The sequence below is a fragment of the Neofelis nebulosa genome, chromosome 3 (assembly GCF_028018385.1).
Source record: "Neofelis nebulosa isolate mNeoNeb1 chromosome 3, mNeoNeb1.pri, whole genome shotgun sequence".
NCBI lineage: Eukaryota > Metazoa > Chordata > Mammalia > Carnivora > Felidae > Neofelis > Neofelis nebulosa.
This window is the reverse complement of record NC_080784.1, coordinates 15,626,862-15,644,684: the sequence shown is the minus strand read 5'-3', so window position 1 is coordinate 15,644,684 and position 17,823 is coordinate 15,626,862. Positions and strand designations below refer to the sequence as shown.

General features: G+C 44.8%; 1 protein-coding gene across 5 annotated transcripts in view; it reads right to left on the bottom strand.

Moving 5' to 3' along the window:
- Positions 1–17,823, bottom strand: part of STOX2 (storkhead box 2) — a 229,292-nt gene that overhangs the window by 96,955 nt on the left and 114,514 nt on the right. The window contains exon 1 of one of the 5 annotated variants that reach the window (XM_058719959.1): positions 16,337–16,360. The exons of the other annotated variants lie outside the window; for them this stretch is intronic. The gene's annotated coding sequence lies outside the window, so the exon portion shown is untranslated. Of the gene's footprint in view, positions 1–16,336; positions 16,361–17,823 lie in introns of those variants that run through there. 5 annotated transcript variants of the gene reach the window in all.

The window sequence follows — 17,823 nt, the reverse complement described above, 5'->3', positions numbered from 1 at the left end:
CTTCCTGCTTCAAGGAGGAGACCGACACCATGGGACTGAAAGCCCTCCACATCCCGGTCCCTGTGACCCTTGCAGGCATATTGATGACCACTCTCCTCTCTGGCACTTCTTCCAGGTCCCTCAATCCATTGTCCCCCACCTCCCCCTCCCCTGCCCAGAGCCAGGATGATCTCCGATGGAAATCACAACGTGTCACAACCCTGCTCACAATTCCTCTGTGACTCGGTCACAGGTCCTTGGTTTGAACTCAAAGACCCTTCTAGATCTTTACCTCTCCTGTCTTTGTCCTTTACCTCCCACCATCCCCAGCTGGCCTCCAGAAGGAGAGAGCTGTTTGTGTGAATCGCCCTCTAGCTGTCCTCCCCTGCCCACCCCCACTGCCACCGCTGTGCCTCTTTCCCAAGTCCCCTCCAGTCTCCCAGATTTCTGCCAGGTGCTCCTGCCGTGTGGTAAGCCTCCCTCAGCTCCACCCAAGCCTGCGTTATCCTATCTTAGAACTGCTTCCCCGAAGTCTCCAGAAAATTGCAGGATTCCTGAAGGCCAGAAGCGGTCTGCATTCCCCACAATGCAGAGAGAGGACAGGACCGGAATGAACACAGGGAGGAATGAACTGACAGACACACTGGGCAAGGAGTGCAAAATCAGTGGCCGCCAAACCTCAGTGTGCCTCAGGATCACCTAGGGAGTTTTTACATTTTTTTTTTTTTTTTTTTTTTTTTTTTTGTGACAGAGAGAGACAGAGCATGAACGGGGGAGGGGCAGAGAGAGAGGGAGACACAGAATCGGAAACAGGCTCCAGGCTCCGAGCCATCAGCCCAGAGCCTGACGCGGGGCTCGAACTCACAGACCGCGAGATCGTGACCTGGCTGAAGTCGGACGCTTAACCGACTGCGCCACCCAGGCGCCCCTAGGGAGTTTTTAAAACTACAAAATCCTGGGCCTCAGCCCAAACTTACAAATCTAAATACTTGAGGAACAAGGCCAAGACAGGGGTCTGCTTCACAAGCTCCCTGGATGATTCTGCAGAAGGAATGAACTCAACACTGAGCCACACAGATGGCTTCTAGAAGCCACCGTCCACACAACATGCTCCCATCTTGGCTATCTCGGGGTGAGTGTATCCAGAATACCAGGATAGGAACCTCCGTGCCGACATTGCCAAATGCACACAACTTCATGCCAACCCCCTCTCTTTACCCTTGATTAGACCTGCCACTTCTCACCATCCAGCATCCGGCTTTTTTGCAGTTCACCTCCACGTGTATTTCAGGCTCTCAAATATGTTTTAAGCACCCTGAGGGTAAGGGCTCATGTCTTTCCATCCCATAGCACCACCTCAGGAATAGCATTTGGATGATCAGAAGTTGACTTTACCCACATTTAAGTACGTCTCTCATTTGGGGGGAAAAATAAGAAAATAGTATTCAAAGAAACTAGAAGCTCCTGGCTGCGTCAGCCCCACCTCTACCTCCCACCGTGCCCGTTAACCAGGAGACTGTTGCCTTCTTACATAAAAAAGAAAATAAAAACCCAGCCTCTGACACTCATCACGTCTCTCTGTATGGTCACCTCCCACACAGAGATCACTCCACCTTCCTTCCAACCCCCCAGAGAAGAAAGACCATCCGGAACATAGCGAGGCTATGAGTATCTACACTTCCTAAAATACATGACTAAGATCACCTCACATCCGTTAGCATGGCTACTGTCAAAAGAGACGTGAGGGGGGAAGGGAGGGAAGGGAAGAGGGAAAGACAGGAACAGGTGTTGGTGAGGATGCGGAGAAAGGGGAACCCTCTTGCACTGTTGGTGGGCATGCAAACTGGTGCAGCCGCTCTGAAAACCAGTATGGCGGTCCCTCAAAAAATTAGCCATAGAACTATACGCTCCAGTGGGGTGCCTGGGTGGTTCGATTAGTTAAGTGACTGGCTCTTGGTTTCAGCTCAGGTCATGATCTCACGGTTTGTGGGTTGGAGCCTCGCATCGGGCTCTGCACTGACAGCATGAAGCCGTCTTGGGGTTCTCTCTCTCTCTCTCTCTCTCTTTCTGTCCCTCTCCCCATTTGCACTCGGGTCTCTCCCTCCCAAAATAAATAAATAAACTTAAAAAAAAAAAAAAAAAGAACTACCATATGATCCAGCAATTCCACTTCTAGGTATTTATCCTACAGACCTGAAAGCAGGGGCTTGAACGGATGCCTTTACACCCATATCCATAGCCGTATTATTCACAACAGCCCAAAGGTGGAAGCTGGCATGTGTCCACCGACAATGAATGGATAAACAAAACGTGGTCTATACGGACAATGGAATATTACCTACCCTTCAAAAGGAAGGACATCCTGACACATGCTACAACATGGATAAACTCTGAGGATATCGTGCTGAGTGAAAGAAAAGGACCGAAGGACACACTTGTCACAAAAGGACAAACATTGCATGATTCCATGTGTATCGGGTACTGAGAGTTAGTCACAGTCGCTGAGATAGAAAGAACGGTGGTCGCCAGGGGCTGAGACGAGGGGGACAGGGAATTACCATTTCATGGGAACAGAGTTTTCGTTTTGCAAGATGAAAAGAGTTCTGCGGACAGATGGGGCGAGATGGTTGTACAACATGACCGTCCTTTATGCCACTGAACTGTTCACTTTGAATTAAGATGACAGGGGCGCCTGGGTGGCTCAGTCGGTTAAGCGTCCGACTTCGGCTCAGGTCACGATCTCGTGGGTCCGTGAGTTCGAGCCCCACGTCGGGCTCTGTGCTGACCGCTCAGAGCCTGGAGCCTGTTTCAGATTCTGTGTCTCCCTCTCTCTCTGCCCCTCCCCTGCTCATGCTCTGTTTCTCTCTCTCTCAAAAATAAATAAACGTTAAAAAAAAATTTTTAAAAAAGATGATAAATTTTATGTTACGTCTATCTTACCACAATAAAAATAAAAGGTAAAAAAAAAACAAAAAACAAAAAAACCAACCAACCAGATGACTAAAGAACGAGTCTTTAGAATTAAATATACTTGTACCTGAGGAGCAAACTATCCATCTCAAAGCAGCAGGGTACAGGGAATTTGTAAGACGTCTTCTGGCTGAGATGAATGTAATTTCCATATGTTTAATTTCCTGCATATTGTTAAACTCTTTTCTTTAAAGAAGTAGTTGGTTAATCAAATCTCTCCCACATTGCCTGCCTGGCAATAAGAAGTTAAAACAAAGATATGCAAATATTAAGAAATTCTACTCTAAGGAAACTGAATATAAGTGCAAGTGACCTTTTTCATTCTTTGAGTTTATCCGGTTTGGTGCCTTGGTTCTAAAGTTAATAATACAGAGAAACTGTGAGTCACATTTTTTTTTTTAATTTAAGAGCTGGCAATTTTGTTATATTTGTTTAGTATTTTTAAATCTGATACATACAGAATATATGTATTCACTGATTAGCCATTAAACAGGGGAAGAGTTGATAAGAGATAGTTTTTAACCGGTACATAGTGTCTAAAAGCAATTTGTTTGTTTTTTTTTTTTTTAAATACACTGTATCATAAAGCTTTGTGACTGTTCTTTAATTTTCTAAAGAAGAGGGGAGTTTGCTTCATTTGTATTACTTTATTTTATTTAAAAATTTTTTTAACATTTATTTATTTTAGAGAGAGAGAGACAGACAGACTGCGAGCAGGGGAGGGGCAGAGAGAGAGGGAGACACAGAATCCAGAGCGGGCTCCAGGCTCTGAGCTGTCAGCACAGAGCCCGACGCGGGGCTCGAACTCACGGACCGTGAGATCATGACCTGAGGCCAAGTCAGATGCTCAACCAACTGAGCCACCCAGGTGCCCCCTCATTTGTATTACTTTAAATGTTATACCCATTCCAGGGGCACCTGACTGGGTCAACAAGTAGAGCATGTGACTCTTGATCTCAGGTTGTGTGTTCAAGCCCCACGTTGGGTGTAGAGATTACTGAAAAATAGCCTTTTTAAAAAAATTATACATTCCAAGGGTTAGGGAGGTGCTCGATTTTGCAAGTCCTCTGACCAGGAGAAATACAAAATGAAGATTATGTTTTCTTTCTTTTTTTTTTTTTTTTTTAAGATTATGTTTTCATATTATTGACATTCACTCCGTTGCCCTGGGTTACTGAGCTCATATTCTTTGTCCAGTGACAAAGTAGGAGAGACTATGTTTTCAGAGTGGTTCCTGTAGGGAATCCCAAGGACACTTTTCTTCATTTTCCCCCAAACTGAAGATTTTAGAACATACATCTGATGTTTTCAAAATCAGTTAACTGATTCTTTTCAAAGATATAGTCCACTTACCTGATTTTAGCCATCTGTACCTTTTTTTTTTTTACAATATTCACCAAAATTCATAGTTTATTAATTTCTTGACTACCTTGTACTTAATCCTACCATATACCATTCAGACCCATACAACTCCTCCTTATTTTCTCCCCCCACCTGCTACTGTCATTTAAAATGATTGTGCAGAGTACTGCCCAATTACGCCATTATTTGGATGCCAGTCTATTGTAATGCTCAGAATCATGCTCAGTCTGAACAACAACATGGCAAAAGTTTGATGCGCTAAACTAATGCTTCCTCGGTGCTTTTCCGTAACTCAAAAAGTAAGGGAGGATACAAGACAAAATGAACCTGCAGAAGAAAATGGTTCAAAAAAAAAAAATAAATAAATAAAATAAAATAATAAATTAAAAAAATAAATTAAAAAAAAAGAAGAAAATGGTTCACCAAGTACATGAAATGATGTTTCTGTGGGAGACTTCTTTCCATTTCACGTTTCATATTTGGGGGCGCCTGGTGGCTCAGTCGGCTAAGCGTCCGACTCTTGGTTTCAGCTGAGGTCATGTTCTCACAGTTCGTGGGTTCAAGCCCCGCATCAGGCTCTGTGTGGAGCCTGCGTAAGATTTTCTCTCCCTCTTCCTCGGCCCCTCCGTCTCTCTTTCTCTCAGAATAAACAAATTCATAAAGTTTCCAATTTTGTTGTCAGGTCCTTTTGTGCCAAACAAATTGAGACCCAGGAAGTGTGTGGTCCCAACTGCTTCCTCTCCTCCAAGAATCAGGGATGTTCACCACATGGAAACGCTAGCCCAATTAAGACACCAGAGGAGATCATGTGGATGAGGAAACCCTGTCTAAGGTGCTAAGGGAAAGAGTCAGCAAGGAAAGAGTCCAGCAACGGCTCCCCCCACTGTCCCCCACCCCAGTGCCTGCCGGATTTTAGGAGAATACTGTCCTTTAGGCAAGTCAAGGTCACGCTCAGAACATTCACTGACAGAGTAGAGATAATTTTCAAATATCATACATAAATATTTGACGTTAGATTCCTTAAAATATGCAGGAAAGGCTAAGATCTGTCCTCTCAGTAGAACACAGGTGTTGCAAGAGGGGGCCCTAGGGTAAGAGCAAGACGACCCATCAAAGAAGTTGGTTTTACTAACATTTAACATAGAAACTAATAGTTGAATATGTACATGGTTTAAAGTGTGTGTGTGAGTGTGTGTATATGTTTTACGTATGTGTGTTTGAGTACGTGTGTACGTATGTGTATGAGTATATAAAATCTCAGGTTTGTCATCTTACTGCTTAAGCAGTAATTAGTGGCTGCTCCCCAAGACCGTTGTGTGAGGGGTCAGTGAATGAGATCATTCTTTTTAAAAAAATTTTTTTTTAACGTTTATTTATTTTTGGGACAGAGAGAGACAGAGCATGAACGGGGGAGGGGCAGAGAGAGAGGGAGACACAGAATCGGAAGCAGGCTCCAGGCTCTGAGCGGTCAGCACAGAGCCCGACGCGGGGCTCGAACTCACGGACCGCGAGATCGTGACCTGAGCTGAAGTCGGACGCTTAACTGACTGAGCCACCCAGGCGCCCCGAGATCATTCTTACCCACTAGCTGGTACAAGTTGTGCCTAATAACCAATGGTTCCCTTCTGCTGGGGGAAAAGGGGACTGAGGGTAAAATGGCTCCCCCGGAATATCTACATGTCAGGACCACATGGGAACTCTGTTATCTTCTTAGACATTTCTTTTTTGGGGAGTGGAGGGAACTCTGTTATCTTGTTGGAAACTTGTTCTCAGACTGACAGACGAAGCCTGTGCTCATGTTCCAGGGCCTTCGACCTCTGGCTTCCCTCCACCAAGCTGAACAGAAACCTTGCAGGGCCGGACTATACACACAGTGGTGCGAAAAACACCTTCCACAAGCCCACAGCATCGACTCCAGCCTGAGGGAGGACACTCGCAGGGCCTCAGTGCAGAGAACATACTTTCACACCTCTGGCAGCATTTGGTGACCCAAACCTCTGTTTCTGGGCCTTGAGATCAGGATGGTGTATCACGTCTTCTTTTGCATTTGGCATCCCAAACACGTCCCTTGAAATTCTCACGTGTTTAAATTACCCACATCAAGGACAGGACAACCTATGGGGAAACAAGATCCGCATGCTCCAAAAAATGATGCTTTAACCAACAAAAGCCAATGCTTTTGTCCCATTTGGGATGGAGGAGGCTTCTGAGGTTCAGTCAGTTGGCCGCGGCCGTATAAAGCAAGGTCCTCAGTACCCTTCCGGTTCATTAGGTATTTTTACCTAGACTTTAAGGAAGGAGGGTCTTGGGAGGGGGAGAAGTGTTGAAAACAAATAGGTAAAATGCAAATTCAGGAGTAAACAAGGCAAAATGAAAAGCTCGGCGCTCCCCCCAATCCCAGTGGATGCAGCTCGCGTGTCTGCCTGGAAAGGGGGGTGAAGGGGGGAAGTGACTGCTTTGAAAGCTGCGGAGGAGGGGGGCCCTTTATCCCCCAGCTCAGGCTGCCATCCCATCTGCTCTTAGGAAAGCTGCCGAAATATTAACATATTTGACAAGTGGACCCCAACCTTCAGCACCCCTTTACCTCCTACACCATTCAGGGGGACTTCTGACCTGAGATTCCACGGGACCATCACTAAACTCCCCAAGGAGGGGAAATGGGCTTGGCTTGGAGGAGAGAAGCCACTGGGCCTCACTTTCAAAAGTGCCCTTGATAGATGGACCTTGGCCTCAACGCTGCCTTCCTACCTCCCACCCCATTTCTGCAACGCTCAACTGCACACACAAACACACATGAGCACACAGCTCAACCCTCAGCTCAGAAGCAGCTTTTTTTTCCCTTTGCCTTCAACTGAAAAGTCAATGCATATATCTCAGATTAAGCGGAGCCTGATCATATGGGGCACTGTCTCTCTGATTTTCGTGAAGCCAAGTTCTCTCAGATGTATATCCTGCAGATGCACTGAATGCACAATGATGCTCTACTGTTCTTCCAAAGACAGACATTCGAGGACAGGCAAGCCCACGTAGGTACGTGAACAGTTCCGCAGATTTCTTAGAAGATCGCGTACCAAAATCAGGAAGAAATAGAAAGTCTGACTTCTGATTAAATGAGTCCCAAGCGTCAGAAAAAGATTTAAAGCTGTTTTTGAACTCTGCCGGATCATGGACAACACTACCCGTTGTCGCCCTTCTTCGTTAGACACTGAGGACCGAGTCCGCCCCGTAGTTATGCCCCCAGAGAAATAATGATATCGTAGCAAGAACGTACTAAGTTCTTACTGTGTGTCAGGCACTATGCTAGTTGTTTTGTGTGCATTTGCTCCTTTAATGCACAGAACAACTGTAAGGAAGATACTATTTTATCCTCATTTTACAGACGAGAAACAGAGAACAGACTGATCGCACAAACTGCCAAGATCACTCAGCCAGCAAGTGGGTGTTAGGACACCAACCCTCTGACTTCAAAGCCCTAAGTCCCAACGCTCTGCTGCTCTCTAAAGGCACTTTACAAACGTAAGACTGAAGCCACTATTACAAAGGTAGAAAACCCCATCTGACACGATGACCATCTTCCCGTTCAGCTCTTCTGGGCATGTTCGGTCCCCGGAGAAGCAAACTCTGGTAAAGCATCTTTTTTTTTTTTTTTCTGTTTATCAGCAGCCGACCATTGTCTTCATTACAAATAACCAGTGAGCAAGTGTAAGGAAAAAAAATGTTCAAAAACTTGTTTCAATTATTTTAGAACCAACCAAAATGAAAATTCAAATGAGTTCACTGGGTTCACAGAAACCAATGCGGGCTCTTTTGGGGTGCCTGGTGCCTCAGTGGGTTAAGCATCCGACTTCAGCTCAGGTCATGATCTCACGGTTTGTGAGTTTGAGCTTCAAGTCAGGTTCTCTGCTATCAGCACAGAGCCCACTTCAGATCCTCTGTCCTCTTCTCTGCCCCTCCAATGCTCACACTGTCTCTGTCTCTCTCAAAAATAAAGACTGAAAAGAAAGAAAGAAAGAAAGAAAGAAAGAAAGAAAGAAAAAAGAAAGAAAGAGAAAGAAAGAAAGAAAGAAAGAAGAAAGAGAAAGAAAGAAAAAGAAAAAGAAAGAAAAAAGAGAAAGAAAGAGAAAGAAAGAAAGAAAGAGAAAGGAAGAGAAAGAAAGAAAGAAAGAGAAAGAAAGAAAGGGAAAGAAAGAAAGAAAGAGAAAGAAAGAAAGAAAAAGAAGGAAAGAAAGAAAGAGAGAAAAAGAGAAAGAAAAAGAAAGAAAGAAAGAAAGAAAGAAAGAAAGAAAGAAAGAAAGAAAAGAAAGAAAGAGAGGAAAGAAAGAAAGAAAGAAAGAAAGAAAGAGAAAGAGAAAGAAAGAAAGAAAGAAAGAAAGAAAGAAAGAAAGAAAGAAAAAAGAAAGAAGGAAGGAAGGAAAGAAGGAAGGAAGGAAAGAAGGAAAGAAGGAAGGAAAGAAAGAAAGAAAGAAAGAAAGAAAGAAAGAAAGAAAGAAAGAAAGAAAGAAAGAAAGAAAGAAAAAAATAATGCTAATGACAAGCAATACTGATACAATGCTTCTCGTGTGCTGTACCTGGTGTTAAGTGCTTCATGTATATAATAAGTCACATAATTCACCCCAGACCTCATGGCTGCATACCATTATTATTCCCATTTTGCAGGTAATAAAACGGAGGAAAATACGTTAATTTATCCATGTGTACCCAGCCAGTGCTGGAAAGGCTAGATTATGAAGCCCCGTGGCCTGTATCTCTGCTCGAAGTTGCTATGCTACACAGCCTCTCAGAGAAAAGAGGCTGAAATATTTACCAGGATATTTTGAGTAACTCGCAGAATTTCGGGGGGCGGGGTGTTGGAGATCCAGGCTTGGAGCTCTGTGGCCAGAGCCGCTTCCGTGAGGCCTCCTCAGCAGCTTCTACCAAGCATGAGCGCCACCAACCCGGCCACACAATGCACACAACCTGCCAGCCATCCCCCCCCACCCCCCACCCCCCACCCCCACCCCCACCCCCGTCCCCCAACAGCAGCCTCCAGAGCGCGGTCTTGCACAACAGCGCCACCCTGTGAAGGGAACGTGCCTCACAGCCCCCGCTGCTCTGTGCACAAGCGAAGGGCGTGGGTAACAGGTGAAGCCTAGGTCAGCACCCAGGCCCTCCACGTCGGGCAGGCCAGGAAGGCAAGCCCATGGCGAGTTCAGCAGCAACACAGAGAGAAAGGAGACTTCCACCTCCCTCCAACCTTCATAAGGTGGCTGTATTAATTCCCGGGGGCCGCCAAAACCAAACGCCGTAAACCAGATGGCTTAAAACGAGAGACATTTATTCTCTCAGGGTTCTGGGGACCAGAAGACAGAAGCAGGACCATTTCCCCTCAGGAGGCCCCGAAGGAGAACCCACTCCGTGCCTTTCTCCTGCCGGTATGGTGGTGGCCAGCAAACCCTGGCCTTGCCTGTGGCTTGTAGACACATCATTCACACCTCTGCCTCCGTCTTCACATGACCTTGTGCCTGCTGTCTGTGTTTCTCTTCTTCTTCTTATAAGGACACCAGTCTTACTGGATTTAGGGCCCACTCTGCTCACGTATGACCACATCGTAATTACATCTAACCTGTTTCCAAAATAGTTCATATTCACAGGTACCAGAGGTTAGGACGTGAATGTTTCTTTTGGTGCGGGTGGGTGGGGGCGCTCATTCAACGCAGGACAGCGGAGGGTTCAGATGCTGGGCAGCCAAAAAAAAAAAAAAAAATGACAAATATCCAATGTATCTCTATTGCTATGAGGGCCCTTCGTTTCATGTAAGGATGAAATAAGTGATTTCAAAGCCAAAGTTGGATATGCCGAAAGCAATTAATGGCCTGTTAGCTCTCTTCGGGGAATCAGCGAGACAGGAATGTGCAGTTGGGGTGTGGTGGGGGCGTTAATTGCAAAGCTGGATGGTTCCTCCCTCTGAAACTATGGCCATCAGCAGGATAGGGCCAGGCATAGGTCCTGCCACCAGTAATGCCCACAGGCATCTGCCAAGTATCTCTCTTTCATCTTCAAAAGGAGAAAAGTTGGCCTGGAGGGGCCATCATGGATTTGAGTAGAAAGATAAATGGAGATTTTAACTGTGTGTATGAGTTACCGAAGCCATAATTTTTCAACTGCATAGGTGTATGACAGATGTTTGAAATGTACATTATTTACATAGCTGGTCTAGTCTCCTGGGTTGCTACACCCGTTACTCTAAGCCTTTTCACACCTGACTGTACTCACCAAACATATATCCCTTTTATCATCAGCACCGTGGCTTCTGAATAAAGGCAAACACCAATAAAACAAATCCTAGCGTTACAAAGCACTTGACATTTAGGAACGGGAGAGCAGATGATCTCCAAGCAACCTTGTCCTTGGTCCCCCACGTTTTCAGAAAAACCCAAGCGGGACTGAAAGTTCACGGAACCCAACTGACCCTCCATGTGCCGGGAATAAAAATAAGGCAGTCATCTGCTCCCCTCTAAGAAACAGAACACCAAGTGCAAAAAAAGCTAAGCTAGGCTTGTGTTCTCAACCAACATTGCTAACTGGATGACCCCCAAAACTGTATCTCTAACTCTTACTGTTCCTCGTGTGTCTAACCAGCCCATTAGGTTCAAAATGGAACTCGTCACCTGCTCTACTGTCCCAGCTTTCTGGCCGTATACTGCACTCTTCCGACAAAAATCTGGTTTACAACCCCCCTTTATTTCAACATCTTAAATCCAGTTATAAGGAATGGCCAGCTCTTTGTTCTTGAAGACTCTCCCCTTCCCCTTCGGGCCCGTCCCTCCTTCCTTGGCTGATACAAGCTTTCCACGATGTGGCATGACTACCGCTCAGGTACGCGAGGTCATTTTAGGCGGTATTTAGTTGAGTATTTTAATTGGTACAGTAATATATTAATCTTAATGGAGATCAGAAAAATGGAATCAGCAAACGAACCCTGTAATGTCACACAGAATACAAAACTTTCTTCTTCATTCATTTCAATCCAACAGTGGGCTCAGGTTAAGGGAAAACATTAAGTAACCGACACGGGTGGTTTACGGACATGGCTAAAATCTTGGGGGTGGTGTGCAAATGCCTGGCAGTGCTGGGAAGCCCTCCTCTGTGGTGGTCGCTCGGCATCACATGGCTTGATCTCATCGGCCCCTTCAACCACATCCCGGCCGGCTTCCTGGCCTCGAGACTCTCATGTTTTCCATCTGTCCTGCAGGCCACCACAGACACTCCGCCTGAAACGCGCCTTTCCTCCTTGGTTGCTACTGCTTCTACAACCTTCCCTCCATCCCCCTCCTTCCCTGTCTCCTCAAATCCTACCCAGTCTTTCGAGACCCAAGGAAGTCTCCCCTCCGGGAAGCCTTTTCTAATTGATATCCTTCTCTGAACTCCTATTCCCCTTACACCGACCGTATCGACTTCCCCACCTGACTCTTGATCATATCCTACCTATTATTTACCACTTTCTAATGGTTGATTCGCTGACAGCTGGCCATGTCTTTATCCAATTTTTAAAGAGGAGTCGTATTTTATTCACTCACGCAATAAACATTTACTGAGTGCCCGACATGTGCCAAGCCCTGTGGTTGCTGGAAAATAGAGATGTGAATAACACACGTAGTGCCATTGAGGAACTCGCTGGCTTGTACTGGAGACCCACGTGTGAACTCGTGGTATGACACAAGGTGACCGTGTTGCTGTAACACAAGTACAGAACAAATGTCATAGGAGGGATTTGCTCTAGAAAGGATGTGGAGGTCAACTGAAAGAGAATGGTGTATGAGCTGGTTCTGGAAGGTTCAAAAGTATTCCTGCAGACCTTTAAAGATGGGGAGCCTATGGGGCACCCAGGTGGCTCAGTCGGTTAAGAGTCCGACTTCGGCTTAGGTCATGATCTCAAAGTTCGTGGGTCCAAGCCCTGCGTCGGGCTCTGTGCTGACAGCTCAGAGCCTGGAGCCTGCTTCGGATCCTGTGTCTCCCTCTCTCTGCACCTCCCCCACTCGTGCTCTGTCTCTCCCTCCCTCTCTCTCTCGAAAATAAATAAACATAAAAAAAATTCAAGAAATAAAAAATAAAGATGGAGAGCATAGTCTAAGCAGTGGAACAGACATTACAAAAGGCACAAAATGGCAATACGGTATTGTTGAAGGTATTTTCAGGAGCCTAGAACACAGGATGGTGGGGAAAGAATGGGAAGAGGGGGTGGAAAAGGCAGTCATGCCAAGAAGAGGTCATGCCAAGAAGAGGTCATGCCAAGAAGAGCCTTGGTCTAGGACTTCATCCACAGGCATGAGAAACACTGAAAAGAGAAATGATGTGACCCTAACACAAAAACCCTCTGGGGACCCAAGGAGGACGAACCGTACCTGAAGACAGGTCAGTTTGGAAGACACCGTAATAGAACAGAAGGAGATTCAAGCAACACAAGATGGAGAAGGAGGGCAGATTTTAGAAATATTTAGGTGGTAGACACCGGATTTTCTGACCAACTGGTTGTACATTCTAACGTCACATAGAAACAGTCTAGGGATTAACCACTCGAGGAAAGGTTTGCTGTCTACTTAAAAAATTCACCCATGACATTTCTTTCCGGTGGTACGGTGGCTGAGGTTAATTTAGAGTTGACTATAGCCTACAGTCTTATAACATGCAAGAGCCTTTACACCTTATAGATTAGGCTCCATACAGCTTCTCTGATCCACAAAAGCCTGTCCGAAACTGAAAAGTCAACGTATTATCCCACCAGCAAGGACCTAACCAGATTTTGTTTCTTGGTTATATTTGCACCCAGCACAAGCAATCGTTTACCAAAGAACATGCTATTGTCTGAACTGTCCTAACTCTCTGGGGTGTTGGGAACTTAAGCCAGAATTGCTCCGGAGGTGTAAAAATGCTAAGGTTTTTATACAATACACTCATACTCCTTTTTCCAAATAAAAACATTCACGAGAGCGTAAAAGATATTGAAACACCAAGAGAGGTGACCTTTTGTAAGTGCATTCGTGTTCTCTTGGGAAATAAAGAATAAAGTCATTCACCACCAAGTGTAATATTCCTCACTTCCACTTGCCTGATGAAAGGAGTCAACACAGGTAGTTTCAAATTAAAACACAGTTGGAGTAGCTGGCTGAAAATGGATCTCTCCAAAGAGGGGAAAGGAGGTGACAGGATGTTATTTATGAAAACTTGCACGTGATTATAACTTCGTCCATCACCTCCCTCCCGCGTCACTCTGCTGGCCAGCACAAGCCGCGCGCACATTTAACACAACGCTTGAGGACGGCAGGAAATAGGACTGTTTTGCAAAATGAGCACACTTCGCACACACCCCACATACGGGGAAGCACGTGACTCCAATAAGTAGAAAGGGCAAAGGTTATTTCTAACGATTTCTGTGTAAGTGCTCACGAGTCCTGTGATGGCTCATTACAGAGTCACCGCGGGGCCCAACTCTGTAATGGAAGCAGGGACCAGAAGGACCCGTTACAGACGGGAGGGAGGTCATATTACTCGCCAGGGACACAGCCGGTTGGTGGCAGGCCCAGATTGGAACCTCGAGTGTCCATCCTCCACTCCCAGGAAACTCTCACGTCTCTTAAAATAACAGAACAGAAGGATCTGGGACACACAGTCAGCTGTGCCCCAGAATTAGTTTCTATAAAATTAAAACTAATAAAGTCATCAAGGTGGTTGTGCTGGTCATTCCGCCCCACCAATGACATCAGTTGGGTCGGCAGACAAAACGGATTTCAATTTTCTTCAGATGCCAATTTGGGCCTTTTGTGTTATCTCTCTTTTCCAACCCTTTAAAGTCATAGCGGTAAAACTGTCTGCTCTGCCATTCTTTAAAATCTAAAAGCACCCTAAGTTTGGAGATATCTTGCATTAAGCAACAGCTTTGATGGACATGCTCTGTAGAACCTTTATGTGGGAAATTGACTTTCCAACTCCTGATCAATAGAATACCCCCGACTTGATGGCATTACACGTGGAACATCTAGACTCACTCTTCCCCGGGACTGGGGGAGAAGAGAGTCAAGAAAATGTATAGTAGCAACATTTGTGCAAAGAGATCACACAGTTAAGGCTCTAATAGCTTCAACGACAAAAGGTTTGCTGTCTTGAAAATTATTTCATGGAGGTACGTGAGCATGTTTTCATGTGGAAAGCACTAGAAATTATACAGCTATTGCCCTCCCTGGGGGGAGACAGACTTTTATTTCTGGTTAACTGATGTCATAATATCTAGTTTTAGAAAACGCAGAATGATTCCACATCCGTTTGATCTAACCTCTTTTCTTCTTCAGATAATGCCTGGGCATTGAGTTATTCATCTTGTTTTGAACAAAAGGTAAGGTTTTCCCCCTTCTGCCCAGAAACTACCATTGGGAAATTAATAGTCAAGATGAACAAGGAATTCATCTCATGGCCTGTGAACTTGCTGGTTGCCAGAAGGAGGCCTGTGAATTCTTAGGGTTATTTTAGATTTGGTAGCATGAATTGGGAGATTTAACAGTCATAAAAGACATGGTCGTCAAGATTTGAAGTTTCAGAATTCTCTGTACTTCCAGAGGATCTCTTTTAAGTTTTATATGCGCCTGTTCTAACCTCTTGAGTTTAAGTGTAGTTTATCCTGAAGCTATATGAAAAAGCCACGGCTAAATGTCAAGCCTACTGCTATAAATCACATTTCAAACTGGTAATTACTTATTAGTGGAGAGAAGGCTGTTTGAAATGGTGCTGTCTCATTAGAAAGCTATTACGGACGCCTGCAATTCGGCCTTAATAAACAGAGGTAAACTTCAAGTGTCTACTGTGTGACAGGTATGCCAGACCCAAACAACTGCTATTAAAATTCCCAAGGATCTCTCTCTCTCTCTCTCTCTCTCTCTTCTTTCCTAAAGTTAAAAAAAAAAAAAAGTGATCCCCCCCCCATATTTTTTAGGAACATATGTTGGGGTGGGGGGAGGTGGATTTCTAAAAAGAGTCACAAGTGAAGTTATTTTAAGTTCCTTATTTTAAGTAACTCCCTAACTTATTTTGTCCTTTGAACTCAATAACAAAAAAACTCTTTCTACTGAAAATGAAGTACGATAATACCAGTCGTTATTATGCCAAATGACTGGACAAACAGAATATGAAAAGACCCACGTTCTCAGCTGCCTCATTTCCTATTTCATTTTATGCGACAAAGCCTCTGTTTATATCCAGAGTCACTAACTTGATACAAGTAGATTTCCTTTACCTTTCGTAAGAGGAAAAGAACTTCCTGTAAATGATCTCTGAGTGTTTCAATATACCATCTATTCCTATCAAGTTTCATATTTGGAAAAGAGCCATTTTTGAAAAGGAAATTGATAAGATACCCACCCCAAACACACAAAAGATGCATATGAGCGATTCCATCTACTCTCCCAACGCTCATTGTAGGTGTCTGTCTTAATATTTACCATTTCCTTCCATCAGCACCAACACCACTCATTACGTGTTTTAGCTAACGTTTTAAGGATGGATAAATAATACCCCTCCCTCGCTGGGCACACCATATTACATCCAACCTAACAGATAGGTGAGAATCTAGCAAGGCACTTGGCCCTTAGGGACACTCCAGAGAATACTGAATGATTGACACCGCTCTTCGTCCCCCACCTTTTGGGTTTTTTGTTTTTTGGTGGTTTTTTGTTTTTTGGGGGTTTTTTTTGTTTGTTTTTTTTGTCAGCAGGTACCTAACATTCAATCTGCATAGAAAACCACTATCCTGAAACAGCTTATCCTTCAACATCACTGTCAGACCTGCTTACCATGTGCAGATCAAGAAATGAAATAAGAAAAGAGAATCAAATAACATTAAGAGTTTCTTCCCCCACGCCTTCAGAAACACCTCGCAGATCCGGCAAACGCAGAGAAGTACTTCAGCAAGTAATGAAAATGTGATCATAATGAAGCCATGCCAAAGACAGATAAAAACAGGCTCTATGGGAATATGCCTGAAATCGTTAAAGAATCTCACAGGTTTGTTGAAGACATTATGGCCACCTGCCCTCCCATAGCTTCACACTTGGGTGTCAGTACTGGGTCCTGAAGAGGGATAAAAAAAAAAAAAAAAAAGAGGGGAACCATTCAGTGTGGAATGAAGACATTCAAACCCAGGCATCTGAGACCTGGGATTATCGAAACACTCGGTGCAGACATGAGTTTATGTACATATGTGTTTTGAGGTTAGATTTCGATTTAGGTGCATTTCAAAATTTACAATCACAAGTCTGAAGACTGTAGCAACCACAGCAGTGATTGACTTGAATTACTAACGTATAAACTGTACTTGTCACTTTGCAAATCTGGCTTTTCATGAAAGAGAGAATCGAGGGCGCCTTACTGCCAAAACAGTACAACATCCTCTGTAGCCAGATTTTGCGATAAAAAAGATGGTTATTTTATTTCGATTTTATATTTATGGAAATGTGGTCACAAGACATTTTTAAAGCATGAAGTACTGATCCCAGGGATAATACATATTTTTAAAAAAACCTTGCTGTTTTAAGGGGAAAGATAGCAAAGCTACCCTGTGAGCACCAACCACACGCTTAAAGCAACCTCGCCAGTGAAGACAGGGCTCGGGATGACTTGGAATAGTATGTGGTTTCAAATATAATCTCATCTCTTCCATCACATTGTGTTTGGTAGAAAATCACTTCTTTCAAACTGAAAAAAAATGAACAAAAATTGATGTCTGACCATCGCACACAAGTGGTCAACAATAAGTAAGGAGAAAACAAGGAAAGAGTTCCAGGATTTGCCTCCTTCGGCATTTCCTCCAGTATTTTATCCCCTGGGTTCCCAAGTCACAGCCAAAGCCATTCCGTCGTGCTGCCAAAGGGAACCGGCTCCTTCCGAAATGCTCTTAACAGCCCTGCGTTTTACCATGATGAAACCCTTTCTGAAGCCTCCGTTTCCATTCACCGTTTTGTTCGTCCTTCCTGTCTGACATGCAAATACAGCCTCCATTCTTTCCATACAACCTAATTCGAGGCAACATATGTTAAATCCACACAGAATCATGTGAGCGGTCAATCCGCATACACACCATTACCCCACGGAATGCATGCAATGAGCTCCCACAGAGTTGTCTGCGTGCAAATCACACGAGCTCTGAGACGTATGCGGGGCTCTTCCCGGACTCCAACCATCCAGAGTTGTGCACGGAACCTGTTCCCTTGTAGGCACAAGGGGCTGTCTAAATACCCATCAGGATAACTGGCCACCATGCAGGAGCCGGCCAGCTCGCTACGGCAGGCGGCCCCGGACGCAGGCTCTCCCACAAAGCTCAAGGAGGCTGCCGCGCAGGAGCCTTGCAGTCATTTATCTCCTGCAGCCAAAGCGCCAGGCACGGCCCCCTCCCTTATTTTACCTAACTAATAGCTCTCAAACCCCATATTGAGAGGGCCTGCTGTGGATCTTGCGGAGGTACAAAATGGTGGATGTGAGCTAATTTTTCCT